General features: G+C 33.9%; 1 protein-coding gene and 1 long non-coding RNA gene across 20 annotated transcripts in view; one reads left to right on the top strand and one right to left on the bottom strand.

Moving 5' to 3' along the window:
• The window catches only part of LOC308648226, a 159,958-nt gene extending 152,036 nt beyond the window's left edge, over positions 1-7,922 (bottom strand). For all 7 annotated transcript variants that reach the window (XR_014021786.1, XR_014021787.1, XR_014021788.1 and 4 more), the window contains exons 1-2: positions 7,782-7,922; positions 7,327-7,388 (exon numbers count right to left, since the gene is read on the bottom strand). This is a non-coding gene — a long non-coding RNA (uncharacterized lncRNA). The remainder of the gene's footprint in view (positions 1-7,326; positions 7,389-7,781) is intronic.
• Positions 7,923-8,453: 531 nt separating this feature from the next.
• The window catches only part of MEF2C (myocyte enhancer factor 2C), a 184,766-nt gene continuing 169,920 nt past the window's right edge, over positions 8,454-23,299 (top strand). For 4 of the 13 annotated variants that reach the window (XM_081290780.1, XM_081290789.1, XM_081290783.1 and 1 more), the window contains exon 1: positions 8,456-8,678. The gene's annotated coding sequence lies outside the window, so the exon portion shown is untranslated. Of the gene's footprint in view, positions 8,679-23,299 lie in introns of all 13 variants that reach the window. The other 9 variants (XM_081290781.1, XM_081290794.1, XM_081290784.1 and 6 more) reach the window with 6 other exon arrangements.

Raw genomic sequence — 23,299 nt, forward strand, 5'->3', positions numbered from 1 at the left:
ATAAGGAGCAAAACAGGTAGCAAAAAATTAAATAAAAAATTAAAAAATCAGAAATCCTTGAAATGAAGGAAACAATAAATGAAATAAAAACTCAAAAGAAATCATCACCAACAGACTAGATCATTTGGAAGATAGAATGTGAGATAATGAAGACAAAATATACAATCTTGAAAATAAAGTTGATCATAGTGAAGATGGTAAAAAACCACGTATTGTGTTGTGTCCATCTACACCTAAGAAAATAATATAATATTTTTTTAAATCAACAAAACAAAAAGCTGGTTCTTTGAAAAATTAAATAAAATTGACAAACACTTTGCCACTCTAATGAAAAGAAGGAGACAGAAAACTCAAATTATGAAAATCCGTAATGAAAAATGACATATCATAAAAGACACTATTGAAATACAGAAGACAATTAGAAACTATATTGAAAATTTATACTCCAGTAAAATAGAAAGACTTGAAGACACCGACAAATTTCTAGAGGCATATAATCAACCAAAACTGAGTCAAAGGGAGTTACACAATTTAAATAATCAATTTCAAGCAAAGAAATAGAAGATACCATCAAAAGCCTACCAACCAAGAAGAGTCCAGGACCATACGGATTCACATCTGTGTTCTACAAGACCAAAAAAAGAATTAATACCAATACTCCTCAAATTATTCCATGAAATAGAAAAGGAGGGAACCCTTCCAAACTCATTCTATGAAACTAGTATCATCCTGATACCAAAACCTTGATGTGTCTCTACACATCAAGGAAAGAAAATTTTAGACCAATATCTCTGATGAGCATTGATGCAAAAATTCTCAATAAAATCACAGCAAATTGCATACAAAACTTATTTAAAAAAAATACTGCACCATGATCAAGTTGGATTCATTCCAGGAATGCAGGATGGTTCAACATACAGAAATCAATAAATATAATTCACCACATCAATAAAATAAAAAATAAGAATCATATGATTATATCAATTGATGCAGAAAAAGCATCTGACAAAATACAGCACCCTTTCATGTTCAAAACACTAGAAAAACTAGGGATAGTAGGAACATAGCTCAACATTGTGAAAGCTATCTATGCTAAACCCAAGGGCAACATCATTCTAAATGGAGAAAAATTGTAAGCATTCCCTCTAAAAACTGGAAGAAGAGAGTGATGTCCTCTTTCACCACTTCTGTTCAACATAGTCCTTGAAACTCTAGCCAGAGCAATTAAAGAAATGAAAGAAATTAAAAGGATACAAATAGGAATAGAAGAACTCAAACTATCATTATTCACTGATGACATGATTCTATCTATACTTAGAGGATTCAAAAAAGTCCACCCCAACTAGAATTAATTAATGAATTCAGCAAAGTAGCAGGATATAAAATCAATACCAATAAGTAAAATGTATTTCTATACATCAGTGATAAATCCTCTAAAAAATAATTTAGAAAACAACCCCATTCACAATAGCCTCAAAATAAATAAATAAATAAATTAAATACTTGGAAATCAATTTAAAAAGGTGAAAGACCTCTACAATGAAAACTACGGAACACTAAAGAAAGAAATTGAAGAAGACCTTAGAAGATGGAACGATCTCCCATGCTCTTGAACAGGCAAAATTAATGTTGTCAAAATGGCCATACTACCCAAAGTGCTATACCGATTCAATGCAATTCCAATTAAAATCCCAACGTCATTCCTTATAGAAATAGACAAAGCAATCATGAAGTTCTTTTGGAAAAATAAGAGACCCAGAATAGCCAAAGCAATCCTTAGCAAGAATAATGAAGCAGGAAGCATTATAATACCAGACCTTAATCTATACTACAAAGCTATAGTAACAAAAACAGCATGGTATTGGCACCAAAATAGATATGTAGATCAATGGTACAGAATAGAGGACACAGAGACAAACCCACATAATACAGTTACTAGAGAAAGGCGCCAAAAACATATATTGGAGAAAAGATAGCCTCTTCAACAAATTGTTCTGGGAGAACTGGAAATCCATATGTAGCAAAGTGAAACTAAAACCCCTATCTCTCACCATGCAACTCAACTCAAAGTGGATCAAGGGCCTAGGAATTAGACTAGATACTCTGTGCCTAATAAAGGAAAAAGTATGCTCAAATCTTCATCACGTTGGATTAGGTCTCAACTTCCTTAACAAGACTTCTAAAGCACAAGAAATAAGATCAAGAATTAATAAATGGAATGGATTCAAACTAAAAAGCTTCTTCTCTGCAAAAGAAACAATCAATGAGGTGAAGAGAGAGCCTACATTTTGAGAGCAAATTTTTGCCGTACACACATCAGATAGAGCACTAATATCTAGGATATATAAAGAACTCAAAAAACTTAACACCCAAAAAACAAACAACCTAATCAATAAATGGGCTAAGAAACTGAACAGATACTTCTCAGAAGAAGATATACAATCAATCAACAAATATATGAAAAAATGTTCAACATCTCTACTAATTAGAGAAATGCAAATCAAAACTAATCTTTCATCTCACTCCAGTCAGAATGGCAACTATTAAGAATACAAGTAACAATAAGTGTTGGCAATGATGTGGAGGGAAAGTTACACTCATACTTTTCTGATGGCACTGCAAATTGGTGCAACCAGCCTGGAAAGCAATATGGAAATTCCTTATAAAACTTTGAATGGAATCACAATTTGACCCAGGTATCTCACTCCTCAGTTTATACCCAAAGAACTTAAAATCAGCATACTATATATAGTAACGCAGCCACATCAATGTTTATAGCAGCTCAATTCACAATAGCTAACTGTGAAAGCAACCTAGATGCCCTTCAATAGATGAACGGATAAATAAACTGTGGTATATATACACAACAGAATATTACTCGGCTTTAAAAGAGAATAAAATTATGGCATTTGCAAGTAAATGGATGGAATTGGAGAATATCATGCTAAGCAAAGAAAGCCAATCCCCAAAAACCAAAGCTGAATGTTCTCTCAGATAAGTAGATGCTGATCCATAATGTGGGGGGAAGGGGCATGGGAAAAATGTATCAAAAACTTTGATTGGGCAAGGGGGAGGGAGAAAAAGGGAGGAGGTATGGGCCTCCTATGGTGGAATGTGATGGACATTATTACACTATGCACATATATGACTGTGCATATGGTGCAACACTACATAGTGTACAATCAGAAATGAAAAGTTGTGCTGCAATGTGGAGAATGAATCAAAATGCATTCTGTTGTCATATGTACCTAATTAAAATAAATAAATAACTTTTTTTAAAAAAAAGTTTTAATGCCTCCTGAATTACTAACATGAAATTGTTATATTTGATATTAGCTTCAAAATAATTTGGGGTGGAGGTGAGAAGCAGACAGAGAATGATGAAACAAAATATCCATGCGATGATAGTTTCTGAATGGAGTTGCAGGTTTACAAAATTCATTACACTATTATTTTCACTTTTTAATATTTGGGGGATGTTCATAGTAAAAATATAAATAATACTCATAAACAAATAAAGAATAAATTGAGTTTGAGTTTAAGGTCTCAGAGCTCACAGTCTATAGTTCTGAATGAAAACACTTTCTCAGATATACAGAAAACAGACAAGGGATTTTACAAGGATATTGAAGACTGATTTGTAGGAATTCCTTAGTGAACAGCCATGTTTTCTCCACACACAGAACACTGGTTTCTGAGCAAAGATAGGCCTTTTTTTTTCTGAAAGTAGATAAGTCAATATGATGTGCCTGATTATCTTACTGAACACATGAAAAGACATAAAATGAGACACAAAATGTGGGTCCACAAATGTGGTTGTAGTTCTCCCTATTTTTAAATAAGACCAGTTTCTGAGAAACCTAATAGAGCATATGACTGCTCTCCTTTTAACAATATCTTTGCACATATAACCCATGCATTCCATTTGGCCATTCCTGTCTTTCCTGTTTGCCATTTATTGCTCATAACTACAGTCTTCAATTCACACTTTTTTGGTTTTTAGTTTTGAGGTGAGGAAGAAGAATCTTTGAAGATGTTCAAAAATTTCCTTCAAGTCAAATAAATCATTAGAAAGTACGTTTTATCCAGAATCTAGTTGTTTTGCAGTAGGAGGGGGCATTCTAAGTAGCTTATCCAAGGTTTTTCCAAAAATAAACAAACAAAAACACTTCTCTTTCTTCTTATCTGAATCCTATCCATCCAAAAGGCGTTGACCAAGTCTAACAAATGTAGCTCCTATAGGGTAAATGCTGGGTCATCAATTTTTTTGTGTGGTGTACTGGGGATTGAAATCGGGCACTCAACCACTGAACCACATCCCTAGCCCTATTTTATATTTTATTTACAGACAGAGTCTCACCGAGTTGCTTAGCGCCTCACTTTTGTTAGTGCTGACTTTGAACTCTAGATCCCCCTGCCTCAGCCTCCCAAGCCACTGGGATTATGGGGATGTGGTACCGCGCACATCTGGGTCACCAATTTTAAAATATATTTTTCATGGTCTCTAGTTCAATGTCCTACTAGTAATCAGCATTCAATAAATGAATTGACTGATTTTTTTAATCAATGCAAATTTAAAATTTGTGATATAATTTTGTAAATCATTATTTTGCTTATAATATTACCATGCCACCATCACTATAAAAATACCATCATGCATCCTAACGTTCACTTTCACTAAATGCCTAAAAAGGTCATAGGAGCAGATTTAAACTCTGATGTGTGTTTTGGGAGCAGAATCAGCTATGGAGAAACAAGGGTATTAAGCATTTATGTAGGCTTGTTACATTTTGAAAATTATTTGCAAGATTTATTACAGAAATTGTAACTAAACTTTTCAAAAATATTTATCATGATAGTTAGAACTTACACTACAGTATCTTTTTGATGTGATCATGTTTATAAAGGCCATTTTAAATTTTGCTACCCTAGGCTTATACAGCAATAATCTAATGTCTTTCTAACAATATTAAAAACATTTATCTCTGGGAAAATGTTGTAGAGAAATTCTAGCGCAATGATAATCCAAATACTTAAGTAAATGTAAAAAAATAATATTGTATTTCAGAATACCAAAGAATTGAATTTTTTTGAAAAGGGTATTTTAATTTCTCATGAAAGCAAAATATTACTTTCTGAAATTCAGTTGATCATATGACAATATTTCTTAAAATTCAACTAAATAATGTTGAAGTACATTTGTTCTTTAAGCATTAATGATTTGAGTTATAGTCCATGATAATGATATGCAGATAAGAAATAATTGACAACAATATTATATCTATACAGATTTTAATCTCTCCACATTTAAAAATGTGATCTAGACTAGAATTATGTTGTCTGATATTATAGCCACTAGTCACATGGAGGCTCTATAACTGTAATAAATTAAATATAAATAAAATTCCAATTTCAGTTGCTCTGTTGCACTAATCACATTTCAAATGCTTAACGACTACATGTGGCTAGTTGTTAGCATTTTGAAAGTGTCCACATGCAACATGACCATCATCACAAAAAGTTCTACTGAACAATGTCAGTCCACAGTAGAGACCAGTTACTGATGAATGGAATCTCAAGAGTGTGTGTGTGTGTGTGTGTGTGTGTGTGTAAAGAATTTTCCTTTTAGTGTAAGAGGTTGAATTGAATCTATCAAATTTAAATGATTTTTCTAGAAAAATCTATATTCTGATGTAAATAGTTATAGCTGTATCCCAAGCATTTCAGTATAGATTTTTTTTTCTTCTTGCATGAGAATGATTCCATTTCCTCAAGATAGTGAATTATACCATTAGTCAGTCTTTTCTTCAATTAGTGCTTTCTTTCATTATAAAGCTCTATTCTAACCCTTCCCTGCTTCCAACTTTGGCCAGCAATAGTTCAACTTCTATTTTGCAGCAAGGAATTCCTATTTTAGATAGCAGCATGTCAGGCCTCGGACTCCATACTTGGGAAGTTTGTAACTAGCATGACTTCCTTGTCTCATATTTTTATTGGGTTCAGAGGTTTTTATGCCCTTCAGATGTTCCATCAAATTGTGTAGCCTAACACAACTTCTTATCTCTCAATTCAGAAAGGTGCATTTTTGTAACATATAAAAAGAATCATGGAAATGCATAAAGAATGCAATTTGATATAGTTATGTGATAAACAAACTCTGTTCCTGCAGTTAGAGATTGAACATAAAAGGTCCCAAAAACCGTAAGGAAGATTCTCTCTATCATTTATGCTTTAACTAGGAACTACACTGCAGAGGAAAACTGGAAAGACACATGTAACAAAAAACAGATGAAAATATTATAAAAAACACACAAACCACAGGGCATTTAAAGGCAATTCTCAAAAGCCCCAGTGAAAAGTAATATGGCTATCTGTATTTAAAAGACCAGATAAATCAAATGGCAGATCTAGAAGGTAGAAAAGAAATTCTAAATTACCTGAACATAAAGAAAAAATTAAGTATTTTCATGAAAAAGTATATAAATAATCATGAATAATCACATCCTAGTGAAAATAATTTGATTTTATAGGTAGATAGTACAAATATGAAAAAGATAATGATTCCAGATAAGGAAATATTTTAGTACAAATTTCAAATATTTTAGTAAAGGGTCTTTCTCCAGAGTGACAATGTGTTGCTCGGAAACTAAACTTCCACATTAGATTTTATAGCTTCTGAAAATAAATTTGAACCTTGAAATAACCTATAGAAATGTACATTAATTTGGAGAAAAAAAAAGAAAGAAAATAATACACCAGCCTTCCAACCCTTTTCCCAAATATATATTTGCATTTTGGTAATTATACTTTCTTTCAAGATTCTCTGTGGAGTTTAAATAGATAACCACATCTCAGTTCACATGCTTACTCCTCGAGAAGCCTAAAACCAAATTAATTGCTATTACTGTTTACCAGTAAGATATTCTTTTCTGACCAATTTTTTCTTCATTTTTGAAACTTAAAAAATGTTTTATTACACTTAGGAAACTAATCCTGGCACAAGGCCTCTGAAACATTGTTTTTCAGACACTAATGGGTCTTGGAAAAGTTTGAAACTCTCAATTCATTAAAACTTTGAGTAGCTGTTTTGTACCTAAGAATGAGAATTGATGGAGAGGTTGGGACTAAACACATAATTTTATGAAATATGATGAAAACATAAGGGTTTTGTTATGACGCATATAACAATCAAGAACCTGTTTCTTTTTAGCAAGCTCCTAAAAAATACCTCCCGTATAATTATTAAATAAAAACACTCACTCATTCAGTACTCAGCTAGCTTTTAAACTCTGAATAAGAGAAGTACACAGTGAGAGAGGTACTTACATGGTTTCCTTGGATACTGGATGATGCTATTCAGGTCTATGTTTTTATCTGAAAGTGGTGCCCTGCGGAGAAATGAGGCTTGGTGAGTGGCTGTTTATACATAGTAAGTAAATAGGAACTTTGTTTATTTTACAAAGCATTTTTTATTTTGACCCAGATTTCTTTTACTCATCATACCCAACCCTTGTAAACAACAATAATAGGGTAGAACAGGTATTCTGTACAACTCTTTTTAACTCCACTTAAGAAATCATAATTATCAAGGCATAAGCTCAGAATGCTTTGGCTAAGAATGTTACTCCTTAGGCTGCTTTATATATCTTGACTACTATATTTATTTCAGACATATTACTGAGTGTTGCCTGCCTCTCTAGTTGCCTCCACAAGGACTTTTTCCGAAGCTACCAATAGAGAAATTCATCAGAAAATTTCACATAAATGATAAATGTCCTTACCTTAACCAATGAATAAGAGAACCCTAGCTTTAGCCAGCTTCCAACTACCAGGGATTTCCACAGACATGAATTGCTATGTCAAGTGCTGCAGGGGAAGCCTAGATTCCCAATAGTTTAAGTGCTATGAGCACACAATTTCCACACTCGGTCTTACAGAGCTACATGCTTTCTAATTTTGGTAGCATGATTAATCCCTCCTATGTGATAAGTTTTAACCTTCTAATATTTCTTTGGATTGAGAAGAACAAATGAGCTACAGCAAAGAATTGCAACTAACTTTAATGCTTAACACAATTTAATAACCTGAAATGAAGTAAGTGTGTGCTATGTTTCCATTAAAAAGTTTCCAGCCACAATTAATTGAACAAAAACTTGTCTTGTTCCAAGATTATTCTTGGAAATGTAATTTTAAAGCCTGTGTGAAATGAGGAAACTTACTTTTTTATACCATATGAAAGCAATTTCATTTTTTAGGAATGATTTTTGGATAGACTTCCGATTGGATATTTTCCATTGGAACTAGTAGTGGAGGGGCTTTGGAGGGGGGAGGGGAGGGAAGTAATTCTGTGTTCTTTTGCCAGCACTGACAGAGGTCTGGTTGTCAATGATACCTTTACAGCTAAATTTACTCCAGAGTGACATGAACAGGTGCACCTCGGCCTGCCAGACACTTGTGCAGAGAGATCACGCATCTCGCGGCTTGACGATCAGGGGGCTAAGCCTCGGTCTTCATAGAAAAGGAGAGGAGGCAAGCGCAGCCCAAACTGGGGGGTTTCTCTTCAAAGCCAGCTGGTCTGGCTTTATTCTACAGGAATTTTTTACCTGTCAGAGTTTGGACAACAAAGCCCTCAGCAGGTGCTGACGGGTACAACTTCCTGGAGAAGCAGAAAGGCACTGGTGAGTTTCAATTGCCAAATTATATATTTTTAATCTCTAAAAATTGATTTTGTTATCTTCAAGAAGCCTTGCTGTGGTCCCTACGTTCACAGAGCTGATGAGACCATTGGAATCAGAGCCAACTAACTCAACAGTGGGTTTGCCTTCTGTACAAAATAGAACTGCTACTATTTGATAATTTTTAATTTAAAAAATTATAAAAAATAATTTGTACTTTTAATATTGGTCTCTCATTACTGTCTTCAATGTCAGAAAAATGAAGAGTTAATTACATATAATATTTGCCTAACTAAACAGCATTTTAATCTTTTTTAATCTAATTTTGTCATAATCTTTTTTGAATAAAATGATGTTTCCCAATAATTCTCCAAAATTAAAGTATGAAATGGTACACACTCTTTTCAAAACTTCCATGTGCTGGGCTTTTTAATGCGTGCATGTTATAGAAATATGATTAAAGATAATAAGGATTAACTTAATTTAAACACATTTTAAAAACGTATTACACAGATAATTTAGTATTTAAAAGTAATCACATTTTCTCATTACTTTACAAAGAGTTTTTGTTTTTTAGTTTGTTTTAGAGGAAAGTCTTTGAATAAACAAATAAGACAGTACTAAAGCATGTTTTTACGTCATTGATATCCAAAATTAGTACATTTATATATTTGGTATTTTTGTTTTGTGAATTCAAAAGTTTAAGCAAAAAAAATTTTTTCAGAATAGGATTTTAATTAATGGAAAAATGACACCACATGTTAGGACATATTTTTAAAAAGTGATTCTATTTCAAGGACTCATTCTTTTAACTATGCTTCACAGCATTTCTCTACAAATTGTTGTATTATAGCAAATTGAAAACATTTATTTAAGCAAGTAAGCAGCTCAAAGCTAGAGACTATACATAGTAAACATATGAAACCATTTTAATAACTAAATTCCATATTCGTAAGCAACATGGGCTAATGAATGTAAAAGACATAACAGCATACATTGATCAAGAATGCTATAAATTATTATGCATAAAATCAATTTTCTGGGCTGTGGGGGGTAGAATTAGTACTTAAGAAGAAAAAGGCTCCTACCAATATAAATTACTAAGACTATGAGACAATTGTTTTATTCTCATGATCCCATAAATAATTTCCAATCTACATGCTTAATACATTATTTGTATAGTAGGAAAAAGAAATAAAATCTGACTTTTGTTAATGACTATTGTATCTAAAACAAAACTAAATCAATGATTTAGATATGACAACAATTTATAAATATCATTCTCTTTTAAAGTGGCTTAATTGTTTTTTAAAATCATGAAATATTTGTGATTTAAAAGTAATCAGCAATGGTTCACCCGCCAAAAATTCAATATTTTAAAAATATAGTCTTATCTACAAACACTTTAATGAACTCATATTTTAAAAATTAAGACCCAAATTTTCTTTTTATTATAAATTATTACATGTAAAACAAACTTTGAATAATTAAGATATTTTAAAGTATACATATATAGTGTTTCAAACTGTTATTTTCATGTGATATTTTGTCATGTTTCATTATATTTACTTGGATACTTGAGTAGCCATAGTCACTGAATGTTTTTATCTAACCTCATTAGTCTCTTAAAGAATGAGTATGTATTTCATGCACTTTAAAATTTTTTTCTAGTGTGTTAGATACTACTTTCCAAATGAATCAGAACACTTTTTTTTAAGAGATGATAACTAATTACTGAAAAACTGAACAACTTACATTCTTAGGTCAACTTCAAAATTATATTTGTTAAGTTTTCATGTGCATTAGTATTGACTATAATTATCACATTGTTTGTCATTATCACCAAGGATAAACAATACAAAAGCTTCTATCAAACCATTGTTTATGACTCTGTCAATTTCTTAAGGGCAATAGAACCTATTAGAAACAATGTTAGTTAGATATAGTTCAAATATCCAAAATAATTAAAATTCAGATTTTAATTGTGTCATCAGTTGTGGACTAAGTCTAAAATCCCATAATTTTTTTCTTTTAATTATGAGAAATCATAAATCTTTGTTCAACATGAGTTTGTCCTTTCTAATAAATCTTTGACATTGTGTTACAAAAATACTCATGCCAAATCCCTCAATGTATCAAAATAGTTTCCTTTAATAATTTTTACTAAGAAATTTCGACTTAAAATGACGGTGACTCATACCTGCCATAAAAGTTGAATTTTAAAATGTATGTATCTTAAGCATTATTTGCAATACATATACACATCTTCAAGATACTTTATTTGCAGTGGGGGCAAAGTAATCATTCTCTTGCCTCAAAAAAAAAAAAAAAACAACACCATATAAAACTGTTTTGTTTATTTTATGTATTCATATGGAAAATCCATTCTTCCAGCAATTAATTTTATAAATTATGTTGCAAATATCTATTTAATTTTAGTACAATGGAGCTTCCAGTTAAAGTAGTTTACTCGTAAGTATTTAAAGAAACAAAAATGTTTTGGCAACTTTATATGTATATCCTCATTGACCAGACACCTGACTGACAGCTGTCAACTGTCTGTGGGCCAAATGTAACCCAGTAAAGATAAAAATTACATATTACTCATCCCCGTTGATAATACCTGGTGCCAGTAAGTTTTCAAATAAGAATAATTAGACTATAGACTAAAAGAAATAAAAGGGGAATAATTTCTACTGCCTACCAGTCTTCCTTTGTCATTAACTCATTTTACCTTCCTTTTCTCAGTTATCCCATTTTTCCCCTTGTCCATATGTATATCACATTTACGAAAAGTTCATTTCCTTAAAGGAATTTTCAGAGGGTGCAACATGTCTTTGTCCATGAAATACTAGGCATGCGTGTAATGATGCCCACACATATCTTTGAATTATATTTTCTTTTGAATTTATGAAATCTTTAGGAGTCATGAGAAGGAAGTTCTAAAGTTTTAACTTTTCATTTTTTTAAAAAAATGAAATTAACCCAAAATCTCTGATATGGGTATTTAGATACACCCTAGGGCCTGTCCCCCAACTTCATATTCAGTGATATTTCTTTCATTTGACTTAAGAATTTGGACACTCAAACTACAAGTTTGGACACTAACATATTACATTCCCTTCAAGAACATTTTTCAGTTACTAGTCAATACCTTATTAGAGAAATATACACTTTGCCAGAGAACATTAAAATATAGTTATAAAAAATAAAAACATAAGCACATAAAACATCTGTGCTACAAACTCCTTTAGATTCTCTTTACCATTTAAATAGATTTAAACCTGAACATATTTACAAGGTATATGCAATAACAGAAATAAAAATAATCAATAGCAATATATATATATATATATATATATGTTTAAATGATGAAAGTAGAAATCAAATGTTCAAGTTGGAATTTTTTCTTGAAAAATCAAGGAATAATTTAAAATACTAAATAAACTAACACACAAGCATGTCTACAGTGTTCAAGTACAGGATATCTTAAACGGTTCATATAACTGACTTAACCAACTAGCTTAGTATCTGTGTGTGAATATGTATGTGTGTGTTTGTGTGTGTGTGTGAGGGCACCCATTAATTACCAAATCTTATGAGATACCAGACCCCTCATCAGCAAGGTGTCCTAAAAAACTTAGAAACCCTACCATTCAATAATCCTCTATTTATAAAGTATCTGATATTTGTCCAAATAGTTACCAATTATATTAATTTTTTTGTATTTATAAAATTTGTTGATAATTCTGTACTGGTTTACTCAAGGTTATGAAAAGAGTAATATACAAGAGTGTATTTCATTGTTTTCTGGCCCTTCAGAGAAGAAATTCTTCAAATAAAATCCATCATATTCTGAATTTAAAAGAATTTATCTTATCCCTGGGCTTTGGAGCAGCATTTTCCAGTGAGAAGTACAAATTAATAAGAAAAAAGGGGAGGGAGGGTTTAAAATAATGCTATACAATATGAGAGGAAATTGTAGTTTCCTTGCAAGGAATTGATCAAAAATAATCAACAATTTTATGACTAATAACACCATTTAACAACTAAATGATATAACTAACTTTAAAAATGTATTTGCTTATTCCATTAGATCTATTTCAAATCAATATTAGGCATCAACCAGCAAACCATTTAACAATATGAGATGTTGTATGATTATGCAAACAATTATGAGCAAAATAGTCAGTAAATAATACCCACTTCTAACTATTGTGAAAGACAGGGTGTCAAGGCAAAACATGCAAAATCACAAAAATTTCAAGTAAGTTTTATCTTGAAGGAGTTTTAGTGAAAGTAGTGACTTGCCCCTTGCCTGCTTTTGAAGGATTATAAGTGTTTTCTCTTTAGAGCTGAAGAATGCCGCCCAAAAGCATCAGAGCAGAAATAGGAACATTTGCGTCTTAGTCTCTGTTTCACTGCTAAGTAATTTTGTGACTGAAAACAAGTCACTTAACCTTTATGTGGCAACCAAATGGATGGGACTTTTTGCTTAGTAATAAAGGAACCATGGGAAAGGAGATTTTAGCTATCCAATAGAAAGTAATTTCTCTGCTTCATGTGAGTAGGTCCCAAAAGGAGTCTGGACCATTATTGGTGGGTTCCTATATGTAATGGCATGTCCCCTCCTCTCCATATTCCTACAAGTAGCCCATCAAGCCAGCATTCCAAATAACTGAAGCAAATAAAATATAGCCTATGAAGTCAGTGGGTAAAACAAAATCACTGAAGAACACTACAGACAAACAGGCCATATTTTTTTCCCATTTGGATACCCTAGTAACATAAAGATTTCACCCCCAAAATTCTATTATCACACAGCTGGGAATATGGATTAGTCAGTTGTCTGCTAGGGTAATGTTATGAAGGCCCTTGTGATTGCTCAGCAAATTAGGTAATTACCAAGGTCATAAGGAACATTTGTATTGATTGAAAGTCTCTTTATTGTAAGGCCACACTACCAAAGTGATTGTGAACAGTGCTGTTCCCTTTGCAGGGAGTCTAGGTTTAGGAGCAGCTGGCTGTCACTAAAGCATGCATGTGTTTTTGGGTTAGCTGACACCAGCAGGAGATATCCTAATTGGAAGCCCACTTTACATGTTTTTCTGAAGTACCAGATCTAAAGAACAGATTCCATCCAAAAAAAAAAAAAAAAAAGATAAGGACCATCACTCAGAGAAATAAAAATGAAGAGCTATACCAAAATTTGAGAGAATTTGCTTAATCATTTTTCTAATTAAGCAGTTTCCAACGGGCATAATATATGTGACATGTCTTTTTTTTTTTTTTAACTTGTTCACAATCTGAACCAAAGCAGGCAATGGAGAGAGTCATATCAATTTTCACTCTTGTTCTTACTATACTGAAACGTATTCATGAATGTAGAGTTTCCATAAAACTTTGTTAAGATTAGTTGAGAGAATGGAAGTGAATAACAGAGAACCAAGGAATGGCATTGGAAGACATTGTAGATCTTACACTTTCTCTTACCATAACACAATAGCATACAACAAAACATGTGAAAAACACAGGGAGAGCCTGTTCAAATGCAGATTCCTGAGACTGGGGCTCAACAGGCGTGAGATGCATCCAGAAATATGCATTTGACATGAACCCTTGCTGATTCTGAGGTTGAAAAACTGTTCTCTGCATAAGTCTGCTAAGTTCCTCATCAGAACCATTTCTCATTCAGTGTCAAATCTCACACTCTCCGGTAGCAAGGAAATAGCACTTAGTGATCCCAGGTCCTGAGAGAACAAAAGGGAACAAACATATAGACTCAGGTATAAATGTTAGCTGTTTTTATTTATTTTCTGGTGTAATTAATTACTACCATGCTTAAGTAGTTTATTCATTTTAATTATTTTATTTGGATTAGCAAATGATAAGTATCACCCAATAGTAGTAAAGTGCCAAAAATCATTCTCAAGTATTATTGTGAGTTTAAGCACTAAAAAAAAAAAAAAAAAAGCATCTTAAAATATAATAGAATGGCTGGATCTGACTCTCCAGCAAAGTCATTTTCGAAAAAAGCACAAACAGTGTTTATTATAAGAAGCTCACATGCATGCACATTCACCAAGTTTTAGAATACTTAGTTGTCACTGATCTGGAGGGTTTAAGAATTTATAGCCTAGTGATAATGTGAGGGAAACCACAGCTTTTATTCTCCTGTAGGTAAGTTATTTTATGGCCATAGGCTACATAAATTAAAATCTCACAGCTCTGTAAGGATGAGTTGAGAATGTGTAGATGAATGAGCATGAATGTTTCACAAATACTAGATAAGCAGCACAAGCATGGCCCTATTCATTGTGAGTTAACCACTGTTGTAGTCAGATAATTAAAGTGATTAATAACAAAACTGACCACAGAATTTCTTCTGTGGACACATTATCTATAGCATAAATCATCAATTATTTTTAAAATAATCTCCTTTGATAGTAGTATTTTATTTTGAGGTGATTCCAATAAATAGAAAAATATTACTAGTATACTATCTTATGGTTCTAAGACAGAAAATGTAACTTCACAAAGGAAAGAAAAAACCCAAATGTGGTTAATTGTTTTTTATTTTTTAATATTCTTTTAGTGGTGAGCGGGTATTTATTTATATGTGGTGCTGAGAATCGAACCCAGTGCCTCACACACACTAGGCACATGCTTTACCACTGAGCTACAAGCCCAGCCCTGGTTAATTGTTAATACTAGTCTTGCACATGTGTGTGTGCATATGTGTGTGTGCTCCCTTGTGGAGTATACAACTGATAAGAATTCACAACTGAAAAGAGTTGAAGTAAAAAAGATAAAGGAATCAAGGGAGGGAGAGAGAATGGAAAAGATGGAAAGAAAACTATTAGTTAGCTGTTTAGTCGTTGGTAAAGGAGTCAAGAGACAAGAAAGTTGCAAAATGTTTCTTAAGTAGTGTTCAAAATTTTTTATTTAGCCAGCCACAGCCACAGTGGTGCACACCTGTAATCCCAATGTCTCAGGAGGCTGAGGCACGAGGATTGCAAGTTCAAATACAGCCTCAGCAATTTAGTGGGGGTCTAAGCAAATTAGAGAGACCTTGTCTCAAAATTGCAAAATAAAAAATTTTAAAAAGGACTGGCAATGAGGTTCTGTATTTAAATGTCCCTGGTATCAATTCCTTGATAAAAAAAAAAACACCACAACAAAACATATCATATTTAGAATTATTATTTCTTTACTTCTGAATCTCTTCAGAAAGATTATGTTTAATACAACATGCATTCCATTTTATATGAATGCACTAAATTTACAAGTTTAAGGCCATACAATATTGGGTAATATTTGTTAAGTGCCTTATCTTTGCACAGAGTAAGATGTTTTATTTGTGATTTCATGCAGGAAATAAAGGACAAAACAATCTTTGCCTTCTGACCCTAAACCTTTCCCCAACCTTCTTCCTTTCATCTAAGAAGCAGCACAAATTCTCCAAACTGGGTTTTTATGCCACTTCGAGGCATTTCTGGAAAAACAATCACTAATTACACCTCTGGTGGCTTTTTAGGGGCAGAAGGGAGTGCACATACAATAAGTCTGAGTGACAAACAGTAGCTATGGCACAAGAGTCGTGCGACCAACTGTGCAACCCATATGCAAAAAGTTATCAGAAGAAGAGACCAGAGAAATAGGACCTGAAATGTACAATATTTGAAAAAATGTAACAATATAATCTTCAAGTAGCATAATGATCTCTGCTAATCAAGTTAATCTTCCAAACCCAGTATTTTTAAAAAGCAATACATTTCTTCCTCATACATGAATTAGGCTTCCTATGCACTTGCATCCAGTGCTTGCCTCTGTGTGGACAATTAAGTGGCTGGCGGTGGGAGAGACCTGAGACATGCTGAAAGTCCTCCCTAAAGCACCCTTTAATCAACACAGCAGTGGATTTGTGGACCCATGGAACTCCTTTGGATTATGAACTCTTTTTCAGAAAAGTTTTAAAGAAAGCTTCACTTAAAGGAGTAACAACATTGATATCGTGTCATGGATCAGACAGCTGGAGCAGCAGGCTCTCCTGATAGAACATAATCCAAGAGAATTCTGGGGCCTAAGGGGGCTGCTGAGGAATTAAAGGATGTTGTAAGTCACATCAGTGGAAGGCCGAGAGGAAATAGAGGCACTCATGAAGGAGCTATTATTGATTATAAAAACTGCTGCTGGGTAAGTGGAACATGCCAAAGTGAAAGGGCATGTTGAAGGTGAATGAAGGAAGGGCCTCAAAGACAGACCTTGGCAACTCCACAATTCTGCCTACACCACATAGATGGGGTCATTGATTCCAAAGGAGTCAGAAACTTAGATTTAACAGGAAGCCACTAATTCTACGCATTTATGCTCAGATTCCTTAAATTTATGTGCCAAATTAGGCAATCAATAAGCAATTTAGAAGATGTCTGAGGTAACTAAAAAATAAAATCTTGGAACCTTATTCTAGGCAAATGGATATATCATTACTTTCATAAGTCTAATAAAATTTTTCAATGTGAACACAAAAACAAGTCTCCCTGAAAACAATATTATATGGAACCACTGACAAGGATAATATAAATGAGCAGCCCCTAATTTAAGTCTCCTTGGTGTAATATATATTGATCTCATCAATATACTATCATAAATTGTTATCTTTATTTTAAATATCAAATACTCTAGCATGAAATAAAACTTCTTTGCAGCATGAAACCTGGAAGAGAAGAAAATAACTTCCAATATATCATTGGAACACAATTACAGTAATATCTTTTTCAGGAATATGAGACAGTCCTTGAGAGAGAAATAAAGTACAGTGATAATTTATTGAGCATTTTCTACAGGCCAGGCATTAAGTGGCTACAGAAGTACAATGTCATGTCCTTCTCTCAGCAAAATGATCATCTTTGGTAGGTCCTGTCAACTCCCCATTTTACAAAAAGGACATCGAAAATTAAGGGGAAATGGTTATTAAGTTTTTGAGCCTGGATTCTAATCCAAGTTCTGTGATTTACCATTTTCTGCCTGTTTTACATTCTTTTAAAATAACATTTCCCATGCTGTTCTTGCATGATACAAAACTCTTAATTAGTGACTCCAACATTAAAAAAAATTATCAGATTTTTATGAGTGCTACTCATCAAAACTCTTTCCTTAAAGGCTATTTAATCCTACCAGGAATAACCTTTAAATTCCTTGTATATTTGTAGTTAATTTCAGTTTGTGAGCCAGATATCCAATAATCTGATGCTTTATATTCAAATATTAGTTTCCATCCTATTCTCTACACTTGGTTTGGATCTATTTTTGGCAACAAATTCATCTTGAACCACAAGGATTTGCCAACAATCAGACCACTTTTAAGATTGTGTAGCAAATTCCTCAGGGAGATTTCTAAACAGACTTGAGCAAAGGCATCACTGAAAAAAAATAACTAGCCTTTTAAAGTGCGCACAATGAAGAGGGTGACATGTAAATGGGCATGTATCTCTGAAACCTTTTCAGTTTGGGGAGGGCTGGAGATACAAATCATACCACTTCTGCTCTCCTCAAGCACAGGTTATGAGTGTCACAAAACAGTGTTGCATTATAGCTAAGGACAGAGTTGTAGCTAAGGACAAAGGGCTAGAAATAAACAAATATGGTTTTGTGTCCTTTGTCTGGCATTTATGACGCTATGTGGTCCTGAGCAAGTAAGGTCACCTCTCTAAGCTTTAGTTGTAGGCTTTTTGTTTGTTTGTTTGTAGTTCTGGGGATTGAACCCAGGGCCTTGTGCATGTGAGGCAGCACTCTACCAACTGAGCTATATCCCCAGCACCCTCTAAGCTTTAGTTTTAAAATCTGTAGAATGGTGATAATAGTAGAATCTGTCTATGGGTTATTGTATGGATAAAAAGAGTCTGACAAATAGCCATTAAATGTTAGGCATTTTGAACTTATTTTTTCAACCGACACTCTAATAAAATAGTATTATTTTTGCATGTGTATTTCAAATAGTATTATAAGTATGAATATTGATGTTAAAGATTCAACTACAAATACAGTGCAAATACATAAACAAACAATAATAGTTTATAGGAAATCAAGCCTCTCTTTGATTCATTGAATATGCTGGCAAAACAAACTAGCTTTAATCACCAATATTTTGTTCCACCATTGAGCTAAATCCCCAACCAGTTTTTAAATTTAATTTTAAGACAGAGTCTGGTGATTCTCCTGTCTCAGCCTCCAGTTGATGGGATTACAGATGTGTGCCACTGTGCAAGATCAATCATTGACTATTAACTCTCAACTACATTCCAAAAGGATGTAGAGACTCTGTCCCAAACAATAAAAATTATTTGTCTTCCAAACAAATTAGAATATGTGTATAATTATGTAGCATCTTATTTTTAAGTTTATATAAAACTATGGTGTCTTAGAAACTTATACATATATACATGATATTGCTTTCTTGAAAAAATAAAACCTTTTGCTTAGCTAAAATATTTAGGTTATATAGCTGGGCATAGTGGTGCCTGTAATCCTGTAATCCAAGTGGCTTGGGAGGCTGAGGCAAGAGGAACATGAGTTGCTTTAGCAACTTATCAAGGCCCTAAGCAATTTAGCAAGACCCAGTCTCTAACTAAAATATAAAAAGGACTGGGTATGTGTCTCAGAGGTGAAGTGCCCCTATGCCCAATCCCTGGTACCAAAAAAAAATGGGGGGCTTATAAATAATATATTTTAAAAATAATGTGATGTTCTTATTTAAGTAGAATACAATCATTTGAAAAATTACCTAGAAAGAGAAAACGAGGTATATTTTGCATGTGGTGGCCTTATTCCCTACTTTCTGCATGCTTTGTCTTAACTTGGTATTTATTCTAAGGAATGTTAGGATGAACACAGATAATTTTTATTAATGTCCTGAGTCTGTTTTCTGTAATATATACTTATACAAATCATTAAATCAATAGGAATTATAAGCACTCCAAGGGGACTTTGGAAAAATCAAAAAATGCAAAATGACTATAGCTTCTTTTTTTTTTAAGAAGTGGTACCATCCCCTAGACATAGCTGTAATGTTGATGAGTGATCTTCACAGACCGATTTCTAGGTCTCTTTTGAACAGAATGCTCCATCAGGCATTTCATGGGCTCCCCACTTCCCAGCAGTCCTGTGCCCAGCCCAGTTGCCATACATGGCCTTCAGACATTTGGAATGACATCAGGAGACAATCTGAGCAGACTCTGCCCTGAAGAATTCAAGCTAATGGAGACTGAAGATATCAATGTCTTCTTGGCCGACAACATTCCAAAGGTCAACTGGGGTGAAAAGAGGATGGACTTGGAGTTTCCAGTGCCTCTTCAGCAACCAACCAGCTAACAAGTATAAGAAAGCATCCTTAAAAAAAAAAAAAAAAAGACAAAGGAAGACTGAAAGAAAGCCATGCCAGAAAAGGGGAATTGCCATCTCTCTGATGACCTACTTTTTTCCTTTTTCTGCAACACAGTATGGGTACACATGAAACCTGATGGGATACAGGTGGAACTTATTGCATAGGAATGAGTAACTTCCATTGCAACTTGTCAGGTTCCAGGCCCTGTGCTTTCTGTTGAATAGTTCATTTAATTCTCATGCTAGGTTTTGAGGGTTTCTCATTATGTTCCACATATTATAGATGAAAAAGCTGAAACACAGAGAGATTAAAAACTGGTGCATAATTCCACTGTTACCTGTGATAGAGTCAACTGACTTTTGGCCATACATGGTCTTCCTAGTTCCATCAGTATTTTTGGTTTTCAGCTATGAAGAGGTTGAGGACTTCTATCTCATCTGCAAGCATTTGGAGAACTAAAATATTTTCTCTTAGGGCACTGAATTTCAAGTAGTATGGACTATAAACCTTTCCACCACTAGTCTTGTGCAAGTGATAAATCAATAACAGAAACAGATGATTACAAATATGGATATGTTCAAGAGAAATCCAAGTTTAAAATTTGCTATTATTTTTAAATGATTATCATTCATGAATGCTCCTATCCGAACATTTAGTGATCCTTCATTAAGGGTTAAATTAAAAGTTAATTACAATGAAAGATAACAATATCAACATTCCATCCCCAAGTAACATTAAGAAATACAGAGGGGGCTGGGGATGTGGCTCAAGCGGTAGCGCGCTCGCCTGGCATGCGTGTGGCCCGGGTTCGATCCTCAGCACCACATACCAACAAAGATGTTGTGTCTGCCGAGAACTAAAAAATAAATATTAAAAAAAAAATTCTCTCTCTCTCTCTCTCTCCTCTCTCACTCTCTCTTTTAAAAAAAAAAAAAGAAATACAGAGGACAGCTGGGAGTAGGGAAGCTTGCCTATAATCCTAATAATTTAGGAGGCTGAAACTGGAGGATATGAGTTCCAGGATAGCCTAGGCAATTTAGAGATACCCTGTCTCAAAAAAGAAAAAAAAAATTATAGAAGAAAGACATTATATATATATATATATTAAAAATTTAATATCTATATATTAAAAAGTTAGAAAGTTTATACTTTGTCTAAATTTTTATGATGTAGTCTGTTGCTTTATGTTTCAAATAGTATAATTGGTGATTAAATTTTGATCATGTTAACATATTCTGCTCAAATTCCACCCTAATTATATCATAACCAATTTATCTGAGGATAATCAATGTGTCTGATGATATCTTTAACCAAACTTGAGGAAGATTATGCCTTGCTAACAATTCTCATCTCAGGTAACACACTTCCTCTCTGTCTTTGTAACTGTTTTTTAGCATTTATTTTAAAGGAATAATCCTATTTCCTCATAATTTTCAAAGTTAAAGTAAGCACAGTCATCCCAATTACTCTCTTAGAAAAGACATTATAAGAATCTATGGCAATACCAATAATACATTTTAAGTTTGAGAGACAATGTTCGCCATTCACCTTATTCTTTATTAAATAGACTTTCTTCATGGATAAATGCTTAGCAGTATTTTCTCTTTTAAGAGAGTACTCCTGCCTAACATCTTCTCTCAGTTCACTTTTCCACAGTTAATTTGCCTAGCCAACCAGACAAGGTGCCCTGGTCTGGCACAGAGTGTACTGGGCCCTGTCAGGGGATCTAATCTTTTCAAATTTATTGCATGAGTTTGAGTTTATCACTTAACTTTTCTAAGTCTTGTGTGAGGCGCTGAAGTGTTCCCCAAAATCTTCTCAGCAGAAAAATAATGAAATTCTAACTTTAAAACTTTTCATGTGGTCATGAAAATTTTTATGGTGGCACAGGTTTGTAATCCCAGCAGTGCAACAGGAGGATGAAAGTTTGAAAACAACCTGAGCAACTTTTGGCTAGGCTCTAAGCAACCTCTCTCAAAAGAAAAATAAAATGATCTGGGGAAGTGACTCTGTGGTAAAGTGCCCTGGGTTCAATACCCAGTAACAACAACAACAACAACAACAACAAAAAAAAACTTTTCATGTTAAAGAAATGAAAAATGCCCTAAATTTTCACTGGTAATGATCATAAAGCAACTTCTTTCTTTAACAGACATTCACCTTAACTCTACAACATCACTCTCCAGTAGAACCTTAAGTAATGATGGAAACAAGATTCAACATCTCCTTCTATAAGATAGCCCCTAGTCACATGTGCCTACAGAGCATTTGAAATGTGGGTGGTGTAACTCAGGAACTAACTTTTTACTTTAATCTTAATTAAATAATCACATGTAGCTAGCAGCTATCATATGGTTTCAAGAACAGGCTAAGAAACATTTTTGTGCTTCTGATATATTCAGCCATATACTTTCCCACACTTTTGGAGCATCCCAAGGTGGATCTGTCCACCTTTCCAGGCCTTTGTACAATGCCCCAAATAAAGCAAAGATCATATACATCTGCGTTTTGTGATGGCAATTTGCAAGGCATCCATGAACTGCTTCTGCATGCTAACAAATAAAGGTGGTATAACAGTGAAATGAAGTTTTGTTTTGCTTTTTGGTTTCATTTGTCCTGTATTGTCCCTAGTATCCCAGTTTTCCTTCTACTTGGTGGCCTTTCTATAGCAACGAATTGTACATATCCATCCAAAGCTTAACTATTGGAGCTAGCGTTTGGCCTTTAGTTTTTAAAATTCTGTGGATGCTAAATGCTTAGGCTTTAGAATTCAGTTCTGAGTCTCTGTCCTTTCCTATTGCTTGGGCACGCAAAAACCCAGGATGGCTGGTGAAGGGCAGGGCAGGATCTAAACCTGCACGAGGCACTCTTGCTCTCCCAGGCTTGCAAAATGCTTGGAGCGAGTGGGGCAGCCGGAGCAGCTGGATGCGAACTGCGTGCTAGCTTTGTGCACTGTGCGTGGGTGGGTTCATTTTTTACGTAGTCGCTAAGAGTTCATCTCCAGCTCTTTGGGATAGTCTTTCGCCAATATATGGAAAATATTCTTAAGATCCCAAAACCAGACAAATAGGACAACTGCTCCAGCACTGCCACCTCCTGTTTCCAAAGCCCACCCACTGCCACTGCCGTTGCGCCCTCCTTCATTCCCTAGAGCCCACCACGTGCCATCGGTACCAACAAGCCACGGGGTCGTTTTTCCCCAAGCCGTGACATCCCCCTTCTAACCAAATGCCAAGTCTGC

The sequence above is a fragment of the Spermophilus citellus genome (assembly GCF_964194105.1).
Source record: "Spermophilus citellus genome assembly, chromosome: 1".
NCBI classification, from domain to species: domain Eukaryota; kingdom Metazoa; phylum Chordata; class Mammalia; order Rodentia; family Sciuridae; genus Spermophilus; species Spermophilus citellus.